Source organism: Sturnus vulgaris, chromosome 29 (genome assembly GCF_052056855.1).
Source record: "Sturnus vulgaris isolate bStuVul1 chromosome 29, bStuVul1.hap1, whole genome shotgun sequence".
NCBI classification, from domain to species: domain Eukaryota; kingdom Metazoa; phylum Chordata; class Aves; order Passeriformes; family Sturnidae; genus Sturnus; species Sturnus vulgaris.
The window spans coordinates 428,793-434,554 of record NC_142271.1 but is presented as its reverse complement, the minus strand read 5'-3'; positions in this window follow the sequence as shown (position 1 = coordinate 434,554).

Sequence of the window (5,762 nt, the reverse complement as noted above, 5' to 3'; positions counted from 1 at the left end):
TAGGAATGTGAAACTGGGAGCCCCAGTTGTCCCTGGGGCTGGGGAGGTCCCTTGTCCCCAGGAGGGGACCCTGTGCTTCTTTACCAATTTCCCAGTTTCCAGTGCCTGGGTACCTTCTAATCCCAGGGGATCCCTAGAGGTGCAACATCCCAGCTCCTGCCCCACTATAATATTTTGGGAAGGGTGAGCAGGTTGTGCGCATGGGGACACATCGGGAGGCTCCTTCCCTGCTCCATCCCCACGTGCCCAACCTGGATGGAGGAGACGGGCATGGATGGCAAACACTGCTCCAGCCAAGGCTTTTCGTGGAAAGGGTTGCTTCTATGGTGAGGAAATTCGGTGTTACTGCCCTCACAACGCCTGTCTGGGGTCTCTGCCCTTCAGCCTCGTGCTTTTCCCAGCCTTTCCCAGCAAGGGAATGCGGTGCCTGCATTCCCCCTCGCCCCCACTCTGCTCCCCCAGAGCTCGGAGACAATACGGGGGATGTCAGCACCCCAAAACTGCAGCGGCCCAGCTGACACCCCCTGGCCTGTGCCGCACTGATGGATCCCCCTTCTCCCTCCTCTCCAGCCTCCGGGGCCGTGCGGCACCGCTGTGGCAGCAGCTCCGGGGCATCACGGCGTGACCTCCGGGGCTCCGCAGGGTGAGGCTGGGTGACCCCTGCCCCCAGATCCCCCAGCCCTTGCCAGGAAGGGGTGGAAAGGCAGCAGAAGCCTCCTCGTCCAGCGGAGCTGATGCACTCCGAGCTCGTGGCAGGGACTTTGGCCCCGCGTCCCCGAGGAAGGCGCGGAGCTTTGGGAACGTGTCCCCGCTCGGCCCGGGGCTGCTGTGACACTGCGGAGTGTCACATGTCCCCTGCAGCCTCACCGCCCTGCAAGGGACAAGCCATTCCCCGGGGAGCCGCTGGGACGCTCGGACTGCTCCGTGTTTGTGCTGCTCTGGGGCCACGAGGGAAACGAGTCCAGATGGAAGAGAAGTGGAACAGGGCAGGAGGTGGATCCCCTGTGCCGATAAGGAATTTTCCACGTCTTCCATAGGAATCTGCAGGTTTAGGCATGTGGGAAGGGTTTGAACAGCTTTTCCTACAACACGGGGAACCTACCCAGTGAATTGCTGTCCTGAATGAATTTCTGGATATAAAAGAATTCGCCTTAAATTGCTTGGAAGACAATAATTTGGGCAGCAGCAGGGCTCAGAGGCTTCAGGGCCTGGGTGGAAGAAGAGCTTTCCTCTTGGAGGGTGGTGAGATGGTTACAATCTGCAAGAGTCTGAGCGGGGGGAAAAGCGAACCCAAGAGCTGTAAGTGACAGCTGGAAGCTAAAAGCAGGGAATTTAAAAATAGAAATATGGGACAAAATCCTAAAGTGAAAGATATGGGCTTGGGGAGCAGCAACCATGGTTTCTTTTTTGCTGCCTCTCCCTCCTCACTCAGAGACACGGATCCAGCTCAGCCCAGTCCTCCTTGGACATTTCTCACTGTCGCTCTTTCATCCCGGTTTTCTCCTTCACCCCAAATCCTCATTTTCCGCCACCCCTGTGGTGTCCCCAGGCCATCACAGCCCCTGGTCTGGGGGTGGCCCTGGGCTCTTCCAGCCACAACTCCCACTCAGCTCTTCATCCCCTCCCCAGTATTTCCCCAAAGATCAATCAGAAAATTATTTTACCATCTCCGAGATCCATCAAGGAAAGTGGTTCCCCTATTCAGCCCTTGTAGCAAACTGGAACTCACACTTTTCCTTTTACATTTTCGTTCCTCATAGCCTTTTTTTTTTTTTCTTTCCTGAGCAGTCACTGTTTCATGCCAGTCTTTGCCCCAGAAGAATCTGTCATCACTGCTGGGTGTTCCAGAGCCCTCACAGCACTGGGCTCCCTCCCCACCGGCACAGGGGGGCTGGAGGCAGCAGGCACAATCTTGCCCTTCCACGGGCTACTGCAACTGAAACAAGAGGCCAAACAGTACAGGGTTTGTTCCAGGGGTGGCCCTGGAGAGGGGGCGAAGGGTTTGAACCATCCTAGAAACTTCTTGGCAGGGTTGGAGAGGTTTAACCCCCTTCTGCCCCACAGAGCCGGCTGGAAGCGGCGGCAGAAAAAGCTCCCGGCCCTCAGCCTGGCCCAATAACACTCATGAGGCTCCCTGGGGAATAAAATAACCCCGGAGTGGTGTGGAAGAGGCAGCAGTGCCGAGGCACAGGGCCCGGGTTGGGGTGTGGCCGCGGACCCTGGACAGACCTCTGCCCTACCCCGCTTGCACTGCCAGGGACGGCGCTGCCAGAACTCCCTGGGCTTGGATCAGTTTTCTCTTCCAACCCAGTGACGTCTCAGCAGTCCCTCCCTGACAGGGCAGCACAAAAGCCTGGCAATATCCTGCTGTGCCAAGGACTCTGGCATAGTGACCCAGCTGCCTGTGGGCAACATCTGGCTGGCATCTGGCAGGGATCCAAGTGGGGCCTGATCCATTTGACTGCTGTGAGAATCTGCAGCATCACGGATGTGGCATCTACCCAGGCTGGAGGGAACTGAGGCAGAGCCTTGTGCCAGCACAGGGCTGAGGGATCACAGGCACCTCCCAGGACTCAGCTTCCCCCTCAGCACACGGGCAGTGCTGCCAACCCCCTTCCCAACCTGCTCTGAGTGAGAGGGGTGGGATGTGCTCAGTGGGAACAAGCAGTCCACAGCCTTTCCTTCATCCACTCTCCAGGATTTGCCCACTTAAATTATCTTCTGGGATATTTTCGGTGCTGTGTCATTGCTGCTGAGCATCTCCTGCCAAGCCCAGATGGGGATGCACCACTCTGCAGAAGTCTGGGGCTCCTTGCTCCCCAAACGACTTCCCAGGGCCACGTATCCCATTAAATGGGAGAGACATCTGAGCACAAGTCATAGAGCAGCTGTGTCCTGAGCGAGGTGCCCAGGGCTCTGTGTCACTGGCACACACAGAATGGTGGCCTCTGCACTATGGGGTGAGCATCACTCCAAAATATCTCAGCACAGTGGAGGCCTCCTTGGAAAAGCTCCAGGGTTTCCCTTTGTTTGCTGCTTCTTTCTTTGCCTTGTGCTATGCTTGTGGACCCACCAGACCATGGTACTCAGGGGATCATTCATCCAAGTTAATGTGTCTCCGAGCCATCAGCTCTCTAAGCACACATCCCTGTGCTGCTGGCACCAGCACAGGGGCCCCTTTCCATGACCAGAAGTGCTGTGAGATGGTCACCATGATGGAAGAGGGGAAGAAATCCTCAACTTCTCCAGCCTGATCCCCCAGAATGGCACCATAGAACTGCTCTTTGTGTAGGGAAACTGAGGCAGGAGGAGGAAACCCACACCCCAGAGAAAAGCTGAAGAAAGATGGGCAGAAATGAACTCCCCACACCCTGACTTGTCTCCCTGGAAAAGCATTTCTTGACTGCTGCCAAACCCTGGGGGTTCAGTCAGGGTTTGGTCTCATCAGCCAGCCCTGACATGCCACAGCCTCGGGTGCATCCTGCTGGCATCAAGCCAGACACCAACCATCTCCTCCTGCCATGGCCACAGGCTGCTCCTGTCCCCAGCTCACAGGAGCTGGTGCAGGAAGCCACACCATGTCCCCTCTTTGTCCCACTTTATCCCATCTCTCCCTGTGTGTCAAGGGTATTTATCCATAGCAGCATCATCCAATAGTTTGGGATCTTCACAACCCATTGCAGGTCTCAGGACATTTTCTCCTTAAAAACCCCACAAAGAGCCTGGAAGACCCAAATAATTTTCCCAGTGTTTGATGCTCACCAAAAAATTCTTTTACATGGGTTTCTAAGGAATCCCTGACACCCTTTGGACACATCCCCAGCTGGGTGGCAGGAGAATGAACAGATGATCCCTGTCTGTCAGGAATGGGCTCTGTGCAACCACCTGCATCAATTTGGTCATCCAAGCTCTGCAGCCTTTGCCCATGTCCTGGGACACTTTGCTTGGGCTGGTGAGAGAACTCCAACCCCCTCTGGCAGGCTCACAGCCAGCAGCTCATTTTTGGCATAACATGGGGGTTTTTAGGGGTGCTGCTAAAATTGAGCATTCAGGGACACAAATCCAGGGAGCGAGAACAAACTGCAAATCCACAAAGGAAAAGGAGTGGTTTTAATCTCCGTTTGGGTGATTTGCATACAATTAGGCCAGGCCTTGCCTGCGTTTGCTTCCGCATTGCACTCCTGTGAGGAACCTGCCGGTTTTCCTGCCCTGCTCCCAGCCAGAGGTTGATTGCAAGGACACTCACCCTGGGAAGGTGGTGGGTGAGGGGTTTTGGGTTCTCTGGGAATTCTCTTTCCACTCTTAGTAGCCCATCCTGAGCACCCCCATCCCACTCCCTACCTCTGGATTTAGGGGCTCAGCCATAGGGAGCATCACTTTTCCCTGCAGTGGAGGAGGTGTGAGGAGATGCTGCAGGATGTGAACGCTCCATAAATAGCACTGTGTTTACAGGAGCCCACGAGCCTCGGTTTATTTTTTTCTCTGCACAGCAAACAGATCATTCAGACCAAACTAAGCTCACCTCGCCCTGCTGCTGGCACAGCCCAGTGCCCAGAGACAGCACAATGCCACATCTCCAGACAACCCTAGGAGGCTGGGACCCCGAGCTCTTAGCTGGCCACTTGCCCAAGGGGGAACGCAGGCACCCCATGGGACAGCAGCTGATGGAAAATCAGCCCTGAGTTGGGATGGTCCCACTCTGCCATGGAGTGTGCAGGATCTGATGAAGAGAGGGATGAGGGGCAGCCCCAAGGGGCAGATCCAAGGGTTGGGACATTTCTCACGAGGCAGAGCAGAGCAAGGGACAGCTCCAGTCCCGAGTCTCACCAGAGGAAGAAAGGACCGGGAGAGGTGCAGATGGGGGTCATGAGAGTCCCCTTGCCCCATGTCTGAGGTCCTGTTCCTTGAAGCATTTGGATAAACCAGCCGCACTCCTGAGAAGTGATTTATGTAAGATGAGCTTTGTAGGTGCCTGGTGCACATCCGGGGGTCCCTGGAGGGATTGGGTGGTTGAACTCCATTAGTGAGATCGAGCCCCCAGACCCATTTTCTCTGTACTGCCTGGCCGGTGGACGGGAATTAGAGGGTGACCATATTCCCCCAAACTTCTCCTAGAACCTTAAAGAGCGTCTGGTCCAGTCTCAGCAGCAGTTCGGGGCCACCATTCCTCCCCACGCCTTGTGTGGACAGACCCTTCCCCTGTCCCAGGGACACAGCCCCTGCCCAGCCCGGGGAGTGCAGTTCGAAGGATGAAGAGTGCTTTGGGGGTCTCACCCCCCGCCCACCCCAGCAGTGATTTTGGGTGAGGCAGTGCCAGGCAGAGCCCGGGTGAGCACCAGAGCTCTTTGGGGCCGTTCGGGTCTGCCTTGGGGTCCCGACGCCGTCCTGGGGCACAGTCCCGAGCAGCGCTGCCCGTGCCAGGGACGGGCCGGGTCCTCGCCCACCCCAGCTTAGGCTCTGCCTCCGCCCTCTCCTCCCCGCCCCGATCCTCTGCTCACACCCGACCTCAAAAACCGGTTTTAGCGTTAAAACCGGAGCCCGACTCGTGTCGGCAGCGCTGGGGCTGGGACCGGCTCCGCTGCTCCCTCCGCTGTCGCCTCTCTCCGCTCCACCCGGTCCTGCTGCCTCCGCCCGGCCCCCTCCCACCCTCTCCCCCGGTTCTTCCCGGTGCTGGCGAGCCCCGAATCGGGTCAGTCGCTCTTTAAAGGCTGGAAGGCGGCACCATGTGATGCTCCGGCTCTGGCGGGGGGGGCAGCGCCTGC